This window comes from Chiloscyllium plagiosum, unplaced genomic scaffold, assembly GCF_037043375.1.
Source record: "Chiloscyllium plagiosum isolate Xiang-an unplaced genomic scaffold, Cpla_swu_hap1 HiC_scaffold_11, whole genome shotgun sequence".
Classification (NCBI taxonomy): Eukaryota; Metazoa; Chordata; class Chondrichthyes; order Orectolobiformes; family Hemiscylliidae; genus Chiloscyllium; species Chiloscyllium plagiosum.
In genome coordinates this window covers 59,441,225-59,464,481 of record NW_028270149.1, presented here as the reverse complement: position 1 = coordinate 59,464,481, position 23,257 = coordinate 59,441,225, and the positions used below count along the sequence as shown (strand labels likewise).

The 23,257-nt window shown below is 40.4% G+C and overlaps 2 protein-coding genes across 3 annotated transcripts in view; one reads left to right on the top strand and one right to left on the bottom strand.

Moving 5' to 3' along the window:
• The window catches only part of LOC122557157 (ZFX family zinc finger ZNF711), a 58,024-nt gene extending 39,282 nt beyond the window's left edge, over positions 1-18,742 (bottom strand). Inside the window, exon 1 of one of the 2 annotated variants that reach the window (XM_043704526.2) lies at positions 18,604-18,742. The gene's annotated coding sequence lies outside the window, so the exon portion shown is untranslated. The remainder of the gene's footprint in view (positions 1-18,603) is intronic. The other variant, XM_043704527.2, reaches the window with a different exon arrangement.
• A 4,223-nt stretch (positions 18,743-22,965) lies between these two features.
• The window catches only part of drp2 (dystrophin related protein 2), a 518,740-nt gene continuing 518,448 nt past the window's right edge, over positions 22,966-23,257 (top strand). The window contains exon 1 of the mRNA XM_087992120.1: positions 22,966-23,061. The gene's annotated coding sequence lies outside the window, so the exon portion shown is untranslated. The remainder of the gene's footprint in view (positions 23,062-23,257) is intronic.

The following is a 23,257-nucleotide window of genomic DNA, read 5'->3' as shown; positions in this document are numbered from 1 at the left end:
TCGAGCAAAATAAAATGTATCTGCAAATTCAAATTCACCCCATAGACTTACATGTATGTGTGCTTTTGAGGGAGAGAGAAAATGGGAGTTTGTGCAAATGAGTGTGTGACTGCATATGTGCACGCTTGATAAAGTGTGTGAGTGAGTGAGTGAATGAAAGAAAGAGAGAGAAAGAAAGAGAGAGAGAGAGAAAGAGAGAGAGAGAGAGAAAGAAAGAAAGAGAGAGAAAGAAAGAAAGAAAGAAAGAGAGAGAAAGAAAGAAAGAGAGAGAAAGAAAGAAAGAGAGAGAAAGAAAGAAAGAGAGAGAAAGAAAGACAGAGATGATGGAGTATAAGCCCATGAGAGGGTATGTGCATGGGTGTGAGTGTGAAGTGTGCATGTATATCTATGAGACAGCGCCTGCGTTAGTGTGTGAGTATGTAACAGTGTGTGTGTACAGAGGAACCTCAATTATCCGAATGAGATGGGCGGGCACTATTTCATATGGAAAATTGATTATTTGGTTAATTGATTTTCCTCTGGGGCTCGGGGAGTTTTCTGTGAAGTCTGCTCCCGGTTCAGAAGACTAGGCAGCAGCACGTCGCGCACGTGCCCCCACTCCCTGTCCACCCCCTGCCCCCGCAACCCCACTGCCTGTCCGCCCTCTAAAACCCCACTCCCGCCTGCCCAAACCATGCCACCACCCTATCCAAAGATCCAAGGCAAAATGTCCCTGACCACTGAAGTGTTCCCCGACTGGGAGGGAACACCCCTGTCTGGCGTTTGCTGTGTGGGTCCCATTAATTCATTGTTGTAGTGTCTGTTTAGGGAACACTTCAGTGGTCAGGGACATTTGGCCTTGGATCTTCGGATGACCATCCTGCAAGGCAGACTTCAGAATATGCAACAATGCAGAGTGGCCGAGCAGAGGCTGACAGCCAAGGTCGGAACCCATAAGGCTGGCCTCAACCAAGACCTTGGGTTCACGTCACACTACAGGCGACCCCACTGCACTATATACTCTCTCATACATACACTGATGCAGACACTCTCTCTCTTATACACACACATACACCCCCCCCCCCCCCACACTCTCACCCACGCACACACCCTTTCATGAGCTTATACTCCATCGCATTTTCATACAGACTTTACCAAGTATGCACACACACAAACACATCTCTCTCTCATGCATGCAACACATGAGTCTATAGGGTGAATTTGCATTTGCAGAATTATATTCGCAGATACATTCTACTTTGTTCAAAAAGAGCACAACCTGCAGGCATTGATCCATGTAATAGTTTATAAATTTCTACTTTGGAAACAGAACCAGTCTGACTCAAGATTTGATACAGACAGACTCTAACGTCACACTTTTAATGTGTTGTCTGAGCTGAGGTGTCACTTCTTTTTAAATAAAACATTATATCGAGAATGTGACTTAAAAGAAGTTCGGGAATTTACATATTAATGAACTGAAGCCTGCAACCCATTCTAAAAGATGAAAGACTTAACAATCTAGATTTGTTCAATATATCATTTCAGTTGCATGACACTGTAACCTTTTGCTATAATTTCTGCCCCATAGCTACTTGATGAGGGAGCAGCAGTCCGAAGGTTAGTGCTTCTAATAAACCTGTTGCTGGACTATATCCTGGTGCTGTGTGATTTTTAACTTGGTCATTTTTTTTGTCAGTGAGGTATCTGGTCTCTGCTCAGCAACATATGTTGAGTGAGTCTCATCAGCACTCAGGGTGATGTACAAACTTGAAGGCATCCAAGCCACATCCAAACTACATTTTCAACACAACTGTCCAAAACACTTCTCTCCATCTTTCAGAAAGGCTTTGATAAAGTCCCACATAGGAGATTAGTGAGCAAAATTAGGGCACATGGAATTGGAGGCAAAATACTGACTTGGACTGAAAATTGGCTGGCTGACAGGAAGCAAAGAGTACTGATAAACGGGTCCCTTTCGGAATGGCAGGTGGTGACCAGTGGGGTACCACAAGGTTCGGTGCTGGGACCACAGCTGTTTACAATATACATCAATGATTAGATAAAGGCATTTAAAGTAATATTAGCAAATTTGCTGATGACACAAAGCTGGGTGGCAGAGTGAAACGTGAGGAGGATGTTAAGAGAATGCAGGGTGACTTGGACAGGCTAGGTGAGTGGTCGGATGCATGGCAGATACAGTTTAATGTGGATAAATGTGTGGTTATCCACTTTGGTGGCAAGAACAGGAAGGCAGATTACCTAACTTGACTTCATTTAGATAGTAAAGGGGAAGTACAACGAGATCTAGGTGTTCTTGTACATCAGTAAATGAAAGCAGGCAGTGAAGAAAGCTAATAGCATGCTGGTCTTCATAACATGAGGAATTGAGTAAAGGAGCAAGAGGTTTTGATCTCCAAATTTACAGAAGGACATTCTGGCTGTTGAGAGAGTGTAGCGTAGGTTCACGAGGTCAATTCCCAGAATGGTGGGACTATCATATGTTGAAAGATTGGAGAGACTGGGCTTATATACACTTGAGTTTAGAAGGATGACAGGGAATCTGATTGAGGCGTATAAGATTATTAAAGATTGGACACTCTAGCAGCAGGAAGCACGTTTCTGCTGATGGGCGAGTCCAGAACCAGAGGACAGTTTAAAAATAAGGGCTAGGCCATTTAGACAGAGTTGAGGAGAAACTTCTTCACCCAGAGAGTGGTGGATATATGGAATGCTCTGCCCCAGAAGGCAGTGGAGGCCAAGTCTCTGGATACTTTCAAGAAAGAGATGGATAGAGCTCTTAAAGATAGTGGAATCAAGGGTTATGGGGATAAGGCAGGAACAGGATACAGATTGTGGATGATCAGCCATGATCATAATGAATGGTAGTGCTGGCTCGAAGGGCCAAATGGCCTACTCCTGCACCTGTTGTCTATTGTCTGCCCAACATACATGACAAAGTTTCTTCCTATGCATCTCAATTTTAATTAACAGCAGACCTAAATAAGCAAAACTGTGATATAAAATCTGATAAAACTATAACCTCTTGCCGCAATTAAGTAAATGCTTGGTCATTCATCTTTGGTATTTATTCATCTACGTCATGTTACTGTAATGGACACAATTACAAGATTAACTTACTGATGCAGATGGAGGCACGTGCAACATAGCATTATGCACTTTCATGAATCTTACAGACTAACTTACCAAACTCTCTGTTGGCAAGCTTCCCAAAAATGATGACTCGAGAAATAATGTCTGAAAACATGAGATTAACAATCATACAACTGCAGAACCACATGTCTGCTTAAGGCAGGGGTTTGTAAGGAAGTTGTAATTCTCAATCAAGACAATGTACAATCTGTTACCATCCCAAAAAAGGAGTGAATGTCAATGTCTGATTGGACATACCATAGCAAATGTTTCTGCATATTTGTTCCCAAGCATCATTGTCAGCATAAACGCTATTGCCCTACAAGGGAGATCTCAGAAAGAAAATATTTAGGAATTTATTTTAATTTAAAAATGTTCTCTATGTTATCAGTTATTTGGTATAATGCTTATTTGAGAAGCTTGACTGCCATCTTATACTGCTGGTAGTGTTTGCCCTTTTTCTCCAAGATAATGGAATATTGGATGGTATTCCATGTAAAAAGGGAGCTATACAAGTGCAAATTCCTGTTTACATTTCTTCTGTTGTTTGAACAATAACATATTGTCACAACTTAACTTTTGTTTTACAATTGAATTTCTTTCGGTTTGCATCCCTTTATGGCATTGATCCTCCTCAACTCTGCAATCACCACCAATCACACGACCATCTGAGATACGAATTGTTCGGTCATTTGTGGCTGTGGTTCATCTGCCTATTCCCAAGCTCAACCTCTGGAATTTCCTTCCTACGGTTTGCCCTTTTGCTTTTAAGATACTTCTTAAAACCTAAGTCTTTGACAAGGATTTTGATCATCTGACTTAATAGTTCCTTTGGTAGTTCAGTGTTTTTCTTTAAGAAGCTCCTGTGAAGCAACTTAGGACATTTCATGAAGTTGTTGTGTATTCCAATTCTCTGTGGAGGCATCTAATTTCCTTAACTCATAAATAAATGTTGGTCAATAATTGGCAAAAGGATAGAACTAACTTTGCTGGAACATTGGCCAATAAAACTAACACATAACACGGTATTTTTGAAACTGTTGCTGAACACAGGATGCCCAACATTATGAAGCTCGGTAGGTGATGCTTTTAATAAGCTTAATTAAAAGAACAGGTAAATAGTCGCAAAATTTGAAAGCTGAAGTGTATCCTTAATTTACTTTAACAACTCACCTAGAATAAATATATAAAACTAACCTTTTCCTCTATTTCACACTAATGATCATGTTTTATTCACTCAAAAAAAAAACCCACATCTAATAATAGATCACTACCAACAATGCCAAGTTTGGCAAGGCGTTCCATAATGATTACTTTACACATACATTAAAATCATTAGTTTACCCTCATTTCTCATACAAGTATCTACCTATATTAAAGTACCTTGCATCAAGTAGATAGTATTGCACCTCTCATGGGTCATGTTGATCAACTTAAATATTCTACTGTAAAGTAGCCAAAATCCATCTCCATTTGTAACCCAATTAGGAAAACGTAATTAGTCAATTATGAAGCACTAAAAACACACCAACCTGGAACCAGCAACTAACAAACAAAAAGCAATCTGCTCAAGTCATTTCTTCATCCTTTTCAGCTAACGATGTAAGGCACCAAACAAAAGAAAACAAAAATATTAAACACAAGAATTTGTCAATTAATGAAGCAGCTTCAAGAAGTTTTCCCTGCATAAATCTACTTTAAGCTGAGATCTTCTAGAATTGGAAACTTCACTAGGGCCTTGATATTGTTTTGAACCAGAAAAATGCTACTTAAAAAAATACACAGCACAATTTTCATTTTCCTCTTGTGAAACCATGATGGTGAATTCACCACGATAACAATCACATGACGACTGGGATCCTTCAACTGCCAGGGGACTTGAGACTATATGCATACAAGATACCCAGGGAGGTGCACTTTTCACCATGTTCCTGATGGAAATAGATTACATGGAACATACATGATGACCTATGTCACCTGACAACCAAGTGGAAAATGCATAAATAATTCTCTCAAAAAGTTCTGAACAAGCAAACTCTTCACAAAATCTTTTCTTGTGAAGGGAACTATTATTATTATTAAGGGAAAACTAATGAAATACTAGTCACTGAATTGACTGAAGACATTGTAGCTGGATTCAATCAGACTTAAACCAGAGTGAAAAACACTAAGTACTGTGGACACTGAAAATCTGAAAGAACAAAACAGTTGGAAAAAACATCAGTTTTATTGAAAGGTCATCAACTTGAAACATAACTCTCTCTACAGATGCTGCCTAACCAGTTGAGTGTATCCAGCTTTTCTCTTCTTGTTACCTATGCCAGATACAGATCATGGGTTACTGGAGAAAAACTTCTTACATCAGTAGCACCGCAACAGCTTCTAAAAACTGCAAATCATAGACCAGGAAAGACAATAACAAAAATTAATAATTAAGAAAGCAAGATCTTAACAGAGAGGAAGGGCAGAAGTACAGAAAATAATTAAATCAATACTCCAATAGATGGAACAGCAACCTCAACATTAAAAAAAATGAATAATTAAAAAGGAAATGGAGGGGAAAGAAAACTTATTAAGCAGATTTTGTAAAGTGGTAGATAAATGATGTTACAAATGGGTCTATTAAGCCAGTATCTTTCAAAAATCGGTGAAGTGTTTAACATTTCACCTGACAACAGTGATGTAATATACTGCTTCAGTAAGCCTGCCATGTTAAAAAGAATAAAACAAGTATACAACTTTTGCATTTTTATAGATATTTTTATTGAAAAAAGAAAATTTTTAAAAGTTTTTTTTACAAAATTACAAAAGTAATACAAGTATAAACACCAATAAGATTAAATAAATTAGAAAGAAAAACGGCAAAAAAAAAGGTGAAAAACTCAACTAACTACTGATCTATCCTACAAACAACCAAAACATAAAATAGGAGATCATATATTACTAGCGATAAACAACAAAATACTTAAATAACTAAGTACATGCTCAAAATAGATTTGCATCAAGTCATAATAAAACCCGTATTTATATGGGATTCCTCCTCCCGGGGGTCTCCGGACCAGCCAGAACCACTACCACAGCTAGACAAAAGCCCTGGACAATATGGCCGAAATATCTGTGTCGATATAGTTTAAAAAGGGCTGCCATGTTTTATAGAATAATTCAGTTTTTTGGTGCACCATATTTGTAAGGATGTCAAGGGGGATATATTCCATGATTAACCTGTGCCAGTTTGGAAGTCCTGGAGGGCCCTCAGCTGCCCAATTCACTAAAATATTCTTCCTTGCACAAAAGGAGAGAATGGAAAATAGTTGCCTCCCGTGCACATTCAGGGAGGGAAAATATGAAAAGCCCAAAAGTAGAGACACTGGATCCAGTCTAATCTCCATACCCAAGATCTCTGTCAAGGCATTCGCTGCTCTGTCCCAATACCTGCGGATCTTATGGCATGTTCATACACAGCGTGTGAGAGTGCCAACTTCTGTTTTGCTTTTAGGGCACATTGGGGATGCTCCTACCTTAAATTTTGCGAGTTGTTCAGGTGCTTTCTGAACCCTGTGGAGTATCTTTCATTGAATAGCTTGAGCTCTATTACAAATAGAGATCTTACGGGCATTTTCCCAGATATCCTCCCACATTTCTGAAGAGATTTCTAACCTCAATTCTTGGTTCCATGTTTTAAATAATTATTCCATATCTTTCGGTACATCCTTATGTAATGAGTGATAAAGAGTACTGACCAAGGGCAGCCCCTCTGGCAATAGCACTCTTCTTTCCCTATCCGATTTGTAAGGATTAACTGTCAGTGTAGTATTCTTCTGTATATAATCTCATATTTGGAAATACCGAGAAAGGTCCCTGTTAGGCACTCCAAACTTCTGGTGCAACTGCTCAAAAAACATAATAACCTTCCCACCTAACAGGACCCCCAGGCAAGAAATACCTCTGGACCTCCAAGTTTTAAATGTAGCATCTGTCAGCCTTGGCTGGAAACCCGATGCTCCCACTATGGGGGTATGGTGTGGGGGGGGGGGGGGGGGGGGGGGGGGGGTGGTTTTTGCAGGTTACCCTCACCTTAACACAAAGCCTGGAGGATAATGCGACAAGTACGATAGTATTTTTGCAATAGTCCATGATAGCTCTCATCTTATCCACAAATAAAAGATTGGTGGGGGGACACTTTGCTTGGGAGATCTCTATATCTAACCAAATTGTGCATCACAAGAGACCCAATCAATCAGCCACATAAAATAATAAAGAGCTCAACTGATACTTCCTGAAGTCAGGAAAGTCCAGTCCTCTCTATGCCTGTGGAAGCTGCAGCTTTTCTAATTTGATAAGGGGTCATCTATGATTCCAGATAAAGGAACAAAGCCAGCCGTGGAGCTTACGCAACGCCAATCTTGGCAACATCAGAGGGAATATTCTCATGGGTTATAGGAGACGAGGTAGAATATTCATTTTAACTAAGGCTACTCTGCTTAACCAGCATATTGGAAGATCTCCCCAGCGTTGAAGGTCCTGTCTTATTTTCTCTAATAGGTGCACAAAATTGGCTTTATACAGCTGACCAAATACTGGGTTAATAAGAATACCTAAGTATAGAAAACCTTCCAGTGACCACTGAAAGGGAAAGCAAGATCCGTCCGGTAAGTTGGATATACTGGTGAGACCACCCAATGGCATGGCCTCCGATTTCATAAAATTAATTTTGTAGCCTGAGAACAAACTAAATAGATCGACCACTTGAATTAAGCGGGGCACAGATATCAAAAAGGATCACTTAAGAAAAGGAGGACATCATCTGCATAGAGTTTTGCATTTTTGCAACAATATTCCAAACATTGAGCCGTTACATACATTTAGTATCATCACAGAAGACCTACATGTTCGTGTTGAATTAAAGGCAAGTAGTATCTTAACATAGCAAAATATGAAACATATCTTCAATCATGGATGGTTGCATATCTCTATCAATCAAGTATTAACAGTGTTATATATCTATCACTCAAGTGTTATATATATCATTCTCTCAAGAGTGTTCAGTTGCCAGAGCTAATATTCTAAATTCTTAAATCTAACAGAACATATTACACCTATGTCGGTTATGAGCACCTATCACACTTCTTGCAATGTTTCAAAGTGCTTCATATCTAATTACTTTCAGGTTGCATGGCTAATATTACATCAGCAAGATGGAAGCATTCGGTTCACATAGAGACTCTGAAAACAGCTCCACGAAAAAGAAATCTTGCAAATGTGAGTTATAATAAGACTGGTGTGTCTTAGAACTAGATTTAATTTGAATTTAAATAAAAAGAGGGAATTACAGAACCTGTTTTGAATTTTACCTGACAACAAGACTAGATTACAACAACCACTAACTTGGTGGTTAAAGGTTAAAGAAGGAAACCAGGTCAAAACAAAACTGGTTTTACCTAGTTTGGCTGAAAGGACAGATCTCTCCAAGGTTTGGGGGTTAAACATTATCCAGCTAGAAAAGAAAAGGGAGCTAAAGAACAGAGTATTATTTCAATGGAGAAAAACTGCAGAAAGCTGCAACACAAAGGGACTTGGGGGTACTTGTGCACAAAACTAGCACACAGCTAGTCAGGAAAGTTAATGGAATGATGGCCCTTATTTCAATGTTGTTGTAATACAAGCACAGGGAAGTCTTACTGCAACTGTACAAGGTGCTGACAAGACCACATTTTGAGTAATGAGAGCAGTTTTGGTCCCCTTATTGAAGGAAAGATATCACTGCATTGGAAGCACTTCAGCGAAGGTTTGCCAGGATGATGCGCAGTACAAAGGGATTGTCTTAACAGCAAAAGTTAAACAGATTGGTACTCTACTCATTGGAGTGTAGAAGAGAGTTCTCATCGAAACATATAGAATTCTTAAAAAGGGGTTGACAGGATAAATGCTGAGAGGTTATTTATCCCCATGGGAGAGTCTACTACCAGAATAGAACAGGAACCGATTTCAGACTGAAATGAGAAAAAGTTTCTTCTCTCAAAGGATTGTGTGTCTTTGGAACGCTTTGCCACAGAGGGCTGTGGGGGCAGAGTCATGGAGATGTACAGCACGGAAACAGACCCTTCGGTTCAACTCGTCCATGCTGACCAGATATCCTCACCTAAGCTAGTCCCATTTGCCAGCTTTTGGTCCATATTCCTCTAAACCCTTCCTCCTTCCTATTCATATAACCATCCAGATGTCTTTTAAATGTTGTAATTGTACCAGCCTCCACCAGCTTTCCTCTTGCAACTCATTCCGTACATGCACCACCTTCTGTGTGAAAATGTTGCCCCTTAGGTCCCTTTTATATCTTTCCCCTCTTACCCTAAACCTATGCCCTCTAGCTCTGAACTCCCCCATCCCAGGGAAAAGACTTTGTCCATTTATCCTATCCATGCTCCTCATGATTTTGTAAACCTCTATAAGGTCACCCCTCAGACTCCGACGCTCCAGGGAAAACAGCCCCAGCCTATTCAGCCTCTCCCTCTAGTTCCCTCTAACCCTGGAAACATCCTTGTAAATCTTTTCTGAACCCTTCAAGTTTCACAACATCCTTCCAATAGGAAGGAGACCAGAACTGCACGCAATATTCCAAAAGTGGCCTAACCTGTACAACCGCAACATGACCACCCAACTCCTATATTCAATGCTCTGACCAATAAAGGAAAGCATACCAAATGTCTTCTTCACTATCCTACCAATGTGGATCTCTACTTTCAAGGAGCTATGAACCTGCACTCCAAGGTCTCTTTATTCAGCAACACTCCATAGGACCTTATCATTAAGTGTATAAGTCCTGCTAAGATTTGTTTTTCCAAAATGCAGCACCTTGCATTTATCTAAATTAAACTCCATCTGCCACTCCTCAGCCCATTGGCCCATCTGATCAAGATCCTGTTACCTCTGAAATAACCTCCTATGCTGTCCACTACACCTCCAATTTTGGTGTCATCTGCAAACTTACTAACTATACTTCCCATGTTCACATCTAAATCATTTATATAAATGACAAAAAGTAGTGGATCCAGCACCGATTCTTCTGGCACACCACTGGTCACAGGCCTCCAGTTTGAACATCAACTCTCCACCACCACCCTCTGTCTTCTACCTTCAAGCCATGGCTAGTTCTCCCTGTATTCCATGAGATTTAACCTTGCTTACCAGTCAAAAGCTTTACTGAAGTCCACTGCTCTGCCCTCATCAATCCTCTTTGTTACTTCTTCAAATAACTTCAAGTTTATGATAATTGACCATGCATCAAATCACGCTGACTATCCCTAATCAGTCCTTTCCAAATACATGTAAATCCTGTCCCTCAGGATTCCCTCCAACAACTAGCCCACTTCCGGTGTCAAGCTCATTGGTCGATAGTGCCCTGGCTTTTCCTTACTACCTTTCTTAAATAGTGGCACTCCAGTCTTCTGTTACCTCACCTGTGACTATCGATGATACAATAACTCAGCAAGGGGCCCAGCAGTCACTTCCCAAGCTTTCACAGAGTTCTATGCTACATCTGATCAGGTCCTGGGGATTTATCCACTTTTATGTGTTTCAAGACATCTAGCATCTCCTCCTCTGTAATATGGACATTTTTCAAGATGTCACCATCTATTTCCCCACATTCTATACTTTGCATGTCCTTCTCTACAGTAAACACTGATGCAAAATACTCGTTTAATATCTCCCCCATCTCCTGCAGCTCCACACATATGCTACCTTGCTGATCTTTGAGGGACCCTATTCTCTGTCTAGTTATCCTTTTGTCCTTAAAGTATTTATAAAATCCCTTTGGATTCTCCTTAACCGTATTTGCCAAAGCTATTTCATGTCCCCTTTTTGCCCTCCTGATTTCCCTCTTAATTACACTCTGATACCTTTATACTCTCAGGATTCACTTCATCTCTCTCGTCGATACCTGACATATGCTTCCTTCTTTTTCTTAACCAAACCGTCAATTTCTATAGTCATCCAGCATTCCCTATACCCACCAACCTTTCCTTTCACCCCAACAGGAATATACAGTTTCTGGACTCTCATATCATTTTTTAAGGCTTCTCATTTCCTAGCCGTCCCTTTACCTGCAAACATCTACCCCCAATAGCTTTTGAAAGTTCTTGCCTGATACTGTCAAAATTAAACTTCCTTTTAGACTTCAACTTTTAGATCCGGTCTATCCTTTTCCATCACTACTTAAAAACTAACAGAATTATGGTCACTGGCCCCAAAGTGCTCCCCCACTAACACCTCAGTCACCTGCCCTGCCTTACTTCCCCATGAGTAGGTCAAGTTTTGTCCTTCTTCTTCTCTAGTAGGTACATGCATATACTGAATAAGAAAATTTTCTTGTACACAGTTAACAAATTCCTCTCCATCTAAACCTTTAACACTATGGCAGTCCCAGTCCATGTTTGGAAAGTTAAAATCCCCTCCCATAACTACCCTATTATTCTTACAGATAACTAAAATCTCCTTAAAAATTTGTTTCTCAATTTCCTGCTGAGTATTAGGGGGTCTATTATACAATCCCAATAAGGTGATCATCCCTTTCTTATTTCTCAGTTCCACCCAAGTATCTTCCCTGGATGTATTCCCAGGAATATTCTCCCTATGTACAGCAGTAATGCTATCCCTTATCAAAAACGCCATTCCCCTCTTCTCTTGCCTCCCCGCTGCTCCCTTTCTATCCTTCCTATAGCATTTGTATCCTGGAACATTAAGCTACCAGTCCTGTCCATCCCTGAGCCACGTTTCTGTAATTGCAATGATATCTCAGTCCTATATTCCTAACCATGCGATGGGTTGATCTGCCTTCCCTGTTAGGCCTCTTGCATTGAAGTAAGTGCAGTTTAATTTATCAGTCCTACCTTGTTCTCTGCTTTGTTCTTGCTTGCCCTCACTGTTTGACTCGCTCCTTTTCCCAACTGTACCAATCTCAGATTGATCTCTTTCCTCACTATTTCGCTGGGTCCCACCCCTTACTAGCTTAAATCCTCCCGAGCAGCTCTGGCAAATCTCCCTGCCAGTCTATTAGTACCCTTCCATTTTGGGTGCAATCTGTCCTTCTTGTACAGACCATCTCTACCCCAGAAGAGAATCCAATGATCCAACAATGTGAACGCTTCTCCCCTGCACCAGCTCCTCAGCCATGCTCTATCCTCCTTTTCCTACCCACACTGGCTTGTAGCACTGGGTATTCCAGATATTACTACCCTTGAGGACCTCCTTTTTAAATTCCTGCCTAACTTTCAATCTTCTCCCTTCAGAATCTCATCCTTCTCCCTTCCTATGTTGTTCAATGTGTAAAATGACCTCCTGCTGGTTCCTCTCCCCTTTGAGAGCATTCTGCACCCTCTCCGAGATATCCTTGATCTTGGCACCAGGGAGACAACACACCATTCTGATTTTTTTGCTGCTGGCCATAGAAATGTCTGTCTGTGCCTCTGACTGGAGAGTCCCCTATCACAATCGATCAGTTGGAATCTGACGTACACCTCATTACATTAGAGGCAGTCTCAATACCAGAAACTTGGGTGTTCGTGTTACATTCCCCGGAGAGTCCATCACCCCCCATGTTTTCCAAAACAGCATATGTGGTGACAGCCACAGAAGACTCCTGCATTACCTGCCTACCTTTCCTGGAGTTAATGCATCCACCCGACTGTATCTTTGGCATTTCTCCCTTTCTATGAACTGCCATTCATCACACCCCCTAGCTCTTGTAAATTCCTCGTTGCCTCTATCTGCCGCTCCAACCGATCTGATAGGATTTACAACCAAAGACACTTCCTGCAGACAATCATATGTAACATGAAAACTCTCCCTAAACTCCCACATCCAACGGAAAGAGCATATCACTCTACTATAGACCATATTTGCTCCTTCACAATCTACAGATCCAGAAAATAGCACCGTCATTTTGCTCAAAAAAAAGTGCTCCAGTCTAATGTAGTACATATGGTTTATATTTTTAAAATTTAATCAAGATCTCAATAAAACATAATTTTAAAAAACCCACTTTACTTACTACTGTAGACTTACAGGTAGGTTACATGTTAAAAACTACCTGTTCCTATGCTGTGAACTCGCCCACACCGGTTCTTCCAAGGTCAGCTGTGAATTTTGCTATTTGTTAATTTTTCTCAGATGCACGCTGATGTCCAGAGATACATGAGCTCAAACAACAAAGGCAGTAACTGTACAGTCACTGCGGTGTCAGGTAGCAGTGTAGGGTTATTTCACTCTCTCCCTCAATGACCATGTGGCCGCTGACTTTTGCCTGTCTTCCTCCTTTTAAAATTGCCATTGTTTTGATCTTTTTTCCCCCCAAAGTTCCAAAATAACACAATAGCTTATAAAACAAAAATTGCTGTTCTTGGAATTTGAGGAAATCACCTCTAATACCTAAAATACCTCAAATAAAGGAGCAGCTCTTATAGCCACAACTTTATCCCAGCCTCCATCTTGGATAAACCAGAACTCTTGTATGTATTCAAGGTTACGATTGATACATTCATGATCAATAGGAGAAATCAAGGGTTATGAGGAAATATGCAGGAATGTGGATGAGGAATGTCAGATCAGTCATGATCCTGTTGAATGATGGATAGGCTCAAGGGATCAAACAGCCAATTCCTGTTTCTATTCTTAAGGTCTTATGAATCATTTTGTACCAGTTCTAGAAAAATTAGGATTCTATTTCAGGGAAGGAGAAAAATAATAACAGTAGTGACTTGCAGTCATTTTGATTGTTATATGGGATACCTTTTCAGTACAAGTCCACTACTGTAATAGTTTATTTAATGTTGTTGAGCTTCTGTTACAGTAAAAGGTCTTAAAGCTTGAAATTTTAAAATTCTTAAACCACTGGACAAACTAGCAAATCTGGCAGCATCTGTGAAGAAATAGTATTATCATTTTGAAACCAAAATGACTTTTTCAGAACTCACTTGTGTTATCCCTGAAGTTGTATCCAATGTCAAAGTTTTGTTGAAAAGTACACACAGTACCCTGACTTTTAGTTCAAGGTTGATAGAAAGCATGAACCAGGTTTCTACTGAATTATAATTATTTATTATAAGCAATTAGGCTATAGCAACATGTAAACAGGCATAAACTACTGGCAAATAACTCTTAAGAGTAATCCCCTCATACATCCCTTTACAGACATACATAGACAAATATAGAAAGATAGTGTAGTGGCGGAGGCAAAAATGTCAGTTCGTTGGTCTTTAATGATCTTTCTTTGGGTAGCTAAGGCCTCAGTATTCCGCACTCTTGCTCAGGAAGCCTCCACTGCTTTGTCAGAAGTGCAGAGTGACTGATTGACATGGAAAATATTTCTTATTTATCAATTCAGAAGTTACTGCTCACAGGTAACTTTTTTTTAACCGCCGGAATCAAGCAATTTCTGCTGGGCAGATTAACTGTGTGTATTTTTGTCTTTCTCTCTCTATACCCAATATCCAGTTCCAACCTGCTCAATTAGCTGAGAACTAAATCAGCTCCACTTCCAAACAACTCCTGGGCTCCTGACTATCTGCACATTGCAGGATCACACAGCTACAAAAATGGAGTTCAGAATAGGTATCAAATTTCTTGCAATAAAATTATGCAGCCATTCTGGTAAATACATTTTTTTTGTAAAAAAAACAATTCAGTTCACATTTTTAAATACACAAAAAAAATTCTTAAACCTGAAGCTTGCCATCTTGTTATCTGTTCCTTTCAGTCATTCATTGCAGGTTCAAATTTAGTGTCAACTGTTATTAGTCCCTTGCAAGATCATAACAATGATTAATCTGTTTCATTAATGTTAGCTGAGTGAGTAATGTTGCACAGAAGACTGGAAGATTGCCTTTTCTGTTTTGAATCATACCAGGGAACCTACGCAAATAAAAAATGGCAAATCAACCTCCCTCTCAATTCTATTTATCAAATGCGAGGGTGACAATAGACAGAAAATTCAGTAAAAATAGCATTTAGCTTGTACAAAATTTCAAATCTTGGATACTCCCCAATAACAATCCAAGACTAAAATACATGGTGATCAGTAAGACTTTCTAAAGATTGATAATTTTGGACTGAAATCTCATTAAGTAACTAAAAGTCTAATAGAATTGAACTGTCAATGAATCAGAAGAAACAGACAAGAAAATTTTTCTCAACAGCTTTAAATTATTTCTAAATTCAAAATATATAGAGTCATACAGATGTACGGCACGGAAACACCCCCTTTGGTCTAACTCGTTCATGCCGACCAGATATCCCAACCTAATCTAGTCCCACTTGCCAGCATTCAGCCCATATCCCTCCAAACCCTTCCCATTCATATATCCATTCAGACGCCTCCTAAATGTTGCAACCGTACTAGCCTCCACCACCTCCCCTGGCAGCCCACTCCATACATGCACCATCCTCTGCCTGAAAAGGTTGCCCCATAGGTCTCTTTTATATCTTTTCCATCTCATCATAAACCTATGCCCTCCAGTTCCAGACTCCCCCACCCCAGGGAAAAGACTGTCTATTTATCCTATCCATGACCCTATAAACCTCCATAAAAGTTACCCCTCAGCCTCCGACACTCCAGGGAAAACAGCCTCAGCCCATTCAACCTCTCCCCATAACCCAAATCCTCCAACACCTGGCAACATCCCTGTAGATCGGCTCTGAACCCACCTCCTCCCCCAAATTTCACAACATCCTTCCAATAGGAAGGACACCAGAATTGCACGCAATACTCCAAAAGCGGCCCAACCAACACCCTGCACAGCCGCAACATGACCCCCCAACTCCCACACCTGACACTCGGACCAACAAAGGAAAGCATACCAAATGCCCTCCTCACTATCCTATCCACCTGTGACTCCACCCTCAAGGAGCTATGAACCTGCACTCCAAGGTCACTCTGTTCAGCAAAACTCCCCTGGACCTTACCATTAAGTGTATAAGACCTGCTAAGATTTGCTTTCCCAAAATGCAACACCTCGCACCTATCTAAACTAAACTCTATCTGCCACTCATTCAAGTATGTAAGCTCTTTCTTTCAGATCTTAAACAGACTTTTAAAAAAATTTATTTTTCTTATTTTCCTCTCAATCTCATTGGCATTAACAGCACAGCAAGCCATTCAGCCCACTGTGGCTGGTCAACAAAGATAATTTATTGAATCTGGTGCTCTCGATGTGGTCTCCTCTACATTGGAGAGTCCAAGCACAAACCCGCAGAACGGCTCAGGGAACATCTGTGGTCCGTATGCATCCACCTTCCTGTGGCCATCCACTTCAACTCCCTGTCTCACCCCCGAGAACATATCCATTCTGTGCCTCCTCCAACGCCTACCGCAAACTGGAGGAGGAACCCTTCATATTCTGCCTCAAGGGCCTACAACCTCATGACATGAACAATGAATCGTGGAAACTGGTGAATTCAATGAAATTTCAAAATTCTAATGCTGTTTTTTTTAAACAGATCCCATTATTACAATTGCACAATTGGTTTTGCTCACAGTGCAAATGATTGAATACTGTAATTGAAAATTATGCTGTTTTTATGAGCATTGTTATCTAGCATCAGTTTTCTACACAAGCAAACTGAAACAACCTAACTACAGTTATAGCGAACAGACAACATATAGATAGCGACAAAACTGATAAGATTTTTGAAATGAAGCTGGGTAATCTTCCTACTTAACTTTCTGAAATATCTATACCAAGGACAGATACATCATATGACATTACTTCTATCCAACTCAAAGCATCAACATTTTTGTAATTGTACACGTAAATACGTGTTCAGTCAAGAAAGTGAATCTTCTAAAATAGTTTTTCTATTGCATATATAAACTGAAAATCTATCATAAATGGAATACAGTATGTGCAAGGCCTGTGTATGGGCCCATAAAGCCAAGTAACTTTGATCCTTGAAATGATCAACAATTCACAGAAGATGCTACACTGCACACAGCTCTGCCTCCTACCTTCAGATACAATTTCTCAGTTTAACCACACCTTTACTTACTGTATAAATCCCAATAAAATGAAACAAACATAACATCCAGTTGTTTAATTCCTAGGAACATTTAGAGGCTTTCTGGACTGGTTATAAGTTTCTGCGTCAAAGCATGGGAACTTCTGTCAAGCATTTTTAGTGACATTTGGCTGACTTGCATATTTTAAAAATTTTGTTCTGTCAAGGGGCATTTTAAAGAAAATAGTGAGGAACTCCAATGATCTTGCAGAGTAACATCCATTGTACATAATCACCAGGAAGCAGTCATGTAAGCCAATCAGGTACACATCTTATTCCAAATACAAACCACTAAGATTTATTGTATTCTCAACAAACTAAAAAAGGGAATCTCGAAAGAATCACATTAAAAAAAACACAAAAATCACATCAATTCAACACAAACATTGGCTTCTTAAGGAAATGTCCATGAGTACGTTTATCAATGTGCTGACAGGCTACAACTAAGTCGACAAAATGTAATTCTTAAATGCCACAATAAGATTACATGTATTCGGAATACGGCCTCGTTAAAATGTTCATTTTAAAGTGTATGAAGGGATAACCACTTGTTACTCCCTCATATTTTTCCACAGGCTTTAGAGAAAGAAAACCAGGTACAGTACAGGAAGCCAACGAGATCACGTTAGGAGTGCGCAAAACGTCAGTTTTGTCATCCTGACATAGAAAGTGGGTGGAGATTAACAAAAAGGGGGCCGGGAGAAAATGAAGATAAAACAAGACTGTACGATTAACCAATTTGGTAATTTCATGCTTTGCGAAATATTCTATTGTAATTAATTACATTTGATCTATACCGTGCGTTTAAACCATCATAAAGAAATATTTTTTAAAAAACAATTCATAGTGTAAATCCAGCTAAATCAGGACACAGGAACACTGCACGACATTACAATGGGCTCTGCAATGAGTAGTGCTATTTAGCTCCACGAAAACTAACATCAGTCTAAAATTTTAAGAAACAACTGAAAGGCAATTTATACGTGTCACTCAAGGACTAGGAGTGGTCGGATTTGTTGCGAAAGCTGGAAGCCACCTGAATAAAAGTGTGCACGCAAACACAGATTATATAAGTGACCTGAATTCTCGTGGAAGGCGAAGAGCACGTTTCCTTTGCAGAGAAGTTTAGAGACGGGCAAAGGGAGTTGGATGATGCTGATGATGGCCGCTCCCCTTCCCCCCCCAGCCAACCCGCCTCAGTGCCCTGACACCCGCCCAACCACCGACATGTTGTACCTCCGCCATGTTCCGCTCCTTGTCCCCGACGCCCGGGGAGAATCCCCCCGTCCCAACCTCAGAGCCGAAACCTCTCGCCGAGCGCGGGGCAGTCTCTTCCCCACCACCGCCTCCTCCTGCGTTCACATTTCACGTTAAAACGGAGCTCTATCTATCTCTCTCACTCGCGCGCGCAGTAATCAAACTCACCGCAATCTCTATATCCCTCCCGCCGTTTTCACTGCCTGTGGAGTCTGCCTCTTCCGATTGTTGTCCTCGGTCCGTCGAGATTTCAGGCCTTTACGCCGAATGGCGGTGGTTTCCGCGGTACGAGGGCTAAGGCGACGATGGAAAAGCAAAGGCCGCGGCCTAGGTGCGGCCTTCACCTCCGGCCTAACAGCCTCGGCGTTCGGGCGGCGCGCCCTCGGGATTCCGCCCCCTTCCTCTTTCTCTCTCTGCGGGTTGGTGGATATTTGAGGCGGGAGGCCTAGCCCCCGCTGACTCGGGGAAGCCTGCCGCTTGCTTGTGCGGTTGCAGTCGCCGCCACCCACTGCACTCCACTCCACTCCCTTCCCTTCCTTCGCTGGCTCCGGCCCCGCCAATTAGGCTTCGGGCGGGCGGGCGGCGGCGGCTGCGGGCTGAGTGCGCACCGGCTTCTCGGGCTTACGTCAGAGGGAGGCGAAGTGAGGCGAGGCGGCCGGAGGGCAGCGGGGGCCGGGGGTAAGAGCGAGCCGAGCAAATAGCCCACTGACTGTTTTAGGAGTAAAACAATAACATCGAGAGAGAGAGAGAGAAAAGCAACGAGCAGTGTTACTAACTTCTCACTGAACAATGCCCCAACTATGTCTTTATTTTAACACAACTAGGGGTTTAAACACTGCAGGCCCGTCATAGTGTCTCCCCACTGACCATTTCTTTCACATTTTTATTTCTGTGTTTTCTTCTAAACCTATTGTTTCATTAATTACAGATCCATTTGAGTGGGCTCATCCTCGTAAATGGTCAGGAAAATGGAAGTGGTAAAACTTTTGTGTTTTACCCCCATCCCATGACAGTCCCAGACACGACAGAACAGTAATAACTTTCTAGGCCAGAATCCGCTCATTTTATCGCCATAAATAAACTGCAATCTCGCAACCCTGAGAGAAGGATTCTAGAAATAAGACAAGAAGCAGAATTAATCTTATCAGCACAATGGCCCTTGCTAAAACTGCAGACCTGAGACTCAACCAATGGTGTGGATAAAAGAAATTGAAAGAAACTTTCAGCTTGGTGTAAAATTTGCTTACTTTCCTTTTACTTGCAACCACAAATGAACTAAAGTAAACGGCATAAAGACTTTTTATAGGTAATTCTGTCATTCGATAAAGATTTTAAAAACAGTCACAAAATTTAAATTTTGATAATTTGTTCATCCCATTTTGTTTTCTGATGACAAGTGCCCAATGGGAGAGTGTAGGGAGGAGAGGGGAATTCTTTAACTTGGGGATTATGGGTAAAACCCTCTATTCAACTTTGAACATTTGAAGATCTTCACCTGGTCAATAGAATAAAATTGACAACATTAAATTGGCCACCAATGTTTACAGCACCTGATGTTCAGTTTCATTGCTGAACTGAATGTCAAGTTTTGCATTGGAGGTCTGTCCGATACTAGCTGATCAGTGCCACGACCCAGCTGAATTTGCACTTTTGTTTTACTCGAGTATAGGCAGATAATTCTCTTGGAATGTAATTCCAGTTTTTTAAAAGTCTGGTCCAAGTGTAATGATTATTACTAGATTGGAATTGTTTTGCGTAATTGAGTAGTTTTTGAAATAATTCTGTCCAGAAATTTCCAAATGAGCTATTGAACCTATCGACTACTTGGCAAAAAGGGAGAAAAGGGAACCGATATGTCATGATATAGTATCAATTTGGGACAACAGTTAAGTTTTCTACTACATTAAGGAATGGCTAAACATAATTACTGGAAAAAGATACTCGTTTGTTCTAGTGTCGTCCTGACTTGGAAATATAGTGTCATTCTTTCAGTGTTGTTGGGTCAAAATCCTGGAATTCTTTCCATAACAGCACTGTGGGTGTACCTACACTAGATGGATAAGGAGCAATTATTCAAGAAGACAGTTCACCACCTTCTCAAGGCAAATCTGGATGGGCAACAAATGCTGGTCCAACCATCCCCTAAATGAATTTTTAAAAATCTTGTCATTTGCAGCCATGATATGGTTTTGTATCTGCATTATAATAAAGCTCTCATGAAAGTGAAAGTTAGAGGTAGCACTGAAATGATGTAAAGGGGGTTTTCTATTAAGTATATGAGCAGGCTTTATGTCAACATTGAGACAATTAAGCTTTGTCTAGAGCATAAAGAGCTAAGGCTATAAGAATAATCTGAAACACAGAAGCTAAAATATTTAGAATAATCAGGAAAGACTGGTAATTCCTGAAATCTTAAAACTATAGTCCTGGACATACTAATTGAAGAATCTCCATTGTCTCTCCCTCTGACATTTTTGATTGATTATTGCTAACAACTTATATTCCCAGTGCAAACAATATTTGTCTTGTAAAACTCACCAAAAGATGTATGGCTTGAAATGCTCTGTCAGATTAATTCAGCAATAGATTCCATATATTCTTTGGAGCTTAGACGAGTGAGAGGTGTTCTATAAAAATATTTTTATGAATAAAGTATAGATTTGAAGTTTCAAAAAAAATTCAAAGAAACATCTAACATTCTTTCAAAGCCTGATTGGGTAAATGCTGAGGAACTGCTTCACCTGGTTTTAGAGTCTGAAACTTTGATATTTAGGACTGAACTGAGGAAGCATTTCTTCACTCTGAGGTTTTGATTTTCTTTGCAATTCTCTACCCTAGTAATCTGTGAATCCTCAGTCATTGTGTCAAGATGAGAGTTAAAGATATTTGGACACTAAAGAATTCAGGGGGTATGGGCACAGGTTAAGGAAATGGAGTTTTTGAAAATTTGTTCACTGGATGTAGATGCACTTGAATAGGCTAGTTGCCCATCCCTAATTGTACGTAAGGTGAAAGTTGTATTCTTGAACCATTGCAGTACATTTGATGTAAAAGCGCCCATAGTGCTGATAAGGGATTTTCAGGATTCTGACCCCTTGGCAATGAGAGAAAAGCAATATATATCCAAGTCAAGGTGATCTGTGACTTGCAGGGGAACCTTCAAATTAGAACACAATTAGTGAATTCTGAAGAAGAGTTCACACAATTTCTAATTCTTGATTGTGACTCCTCTCTTTAGTATCAGAGCAAGAAAGGCCCTTTAAGACCCCTCTGGAGGAAAATGTGGAGGCCACAAAGGCTGCCTCTTATACCTCTTACCAGTTCAGATACTGACAATGCATTGGCAACTTGCTAGATTAGAATCAGAAGCACAGGTTGATGAACACATCATTGCCACAATTTCACGACTGGCTGAGGAAGAAATGCCCTGGGTTGCTTGTAATCAGAGGACTGCTTTGGAATCTATAGTAGATGCCCAATTAGCCCAGCAGGAAGGGACCCTGTGATGGTGGCATTTAGAGACTTTGTCCACATGCGCAGGAAGGAACAGGAGCAGCAAGCGGGTATGTGAGAGGTAATAGTCCTCATTGCCCAGAGGCTCAGTACTGCAGCGATGTTGGGGACCCACCTGCTACAAACAAATGATCGTCTGGAAGCTTCCATGAAATTGGTGTGCAAATATACATTCCTCAAGCCAGCTGTCTGTGGCCATGATGATATCTTAGCAATTCATTTATTAGCCTCACAGATTAAAATTGGCCTTAAGGAGGACATACCATACGGAAATCACCATTCAGCAAATGTGGCTGTGTTCTGGATAACAAGGTTAAGAGTAGAACAAAAAAAAAGTGGTTAAAATCCAAGCAAACCATAAACCTATATCTTGACTAATAGCTCTGAACATTATGCTCTACATAATGATTAATGAGAAAGATCTTAAAGATCACATTTACAAGGCTAGTAATCTCACAAACCAAACAGCAAGTTGTAATGAAGTGTGAATCTGATTCCACTCTGCTGGACAGCTAAGTTATGGAAATAAAGCTCAGTTGATTTTCAATTTATTACTACAATTTTCTGAAGCAAATTGAGTGACAATATGTAAGGTTATGCGGAGAGCTGAGGTATTACCCAAGCCAAGTAATAAAACCCTTCTTTAGTTGGTAGATGCATAATACTGTAAGTGAAAGATTTGGTATAAGATTTAGTGGGTTTATTTCTTTGTAAATCTGAATATTTTATCTTCCTTTCTGTCGATCAACTTTCAAAATGAGAAAAAATGTTTCAAATGTACAGTGCCAATCTGTCTTAAATTCAAAAATTGCAATGCTTACAAGTCTACTTGCTTCATTTGAAAGATGCACCTACCATGATGGGATTAACCAATCAACTAACACAAGGAATATAAAAACTTTAGAAAGGAAGCAACAATTGCCACAGCATGAGAAGAAGGTGCTGATTGACTGCACTATGATAGATGAATAAGATTTGATAAAAAAAAGTAAATGCATTGTTTAGAGCTAAGGGTGTACTTCTTTTGCTGCAGGTATACTTTCCAAATTTTCAAGAAGAAAATGTACTCTTGTTTTGATTAATTTGAAAAGACCATAAGACATAGGAGCTGAGGTAGGTCATTTATAGAGTCATGATCTCCCAACTCCTGTACTCAATACTCTGACCAATAAAGGAAAGCATACCAAACGCCTTCTTCACTATCCTATCTACCTGTGACTCCACTTTCAAGGAGCTATGAACCTGCACTCCAAGGTCTCTTTGTTCAGCAACACTCCCTAGGACCTTACCATTAAGTGTATAAGTCCTG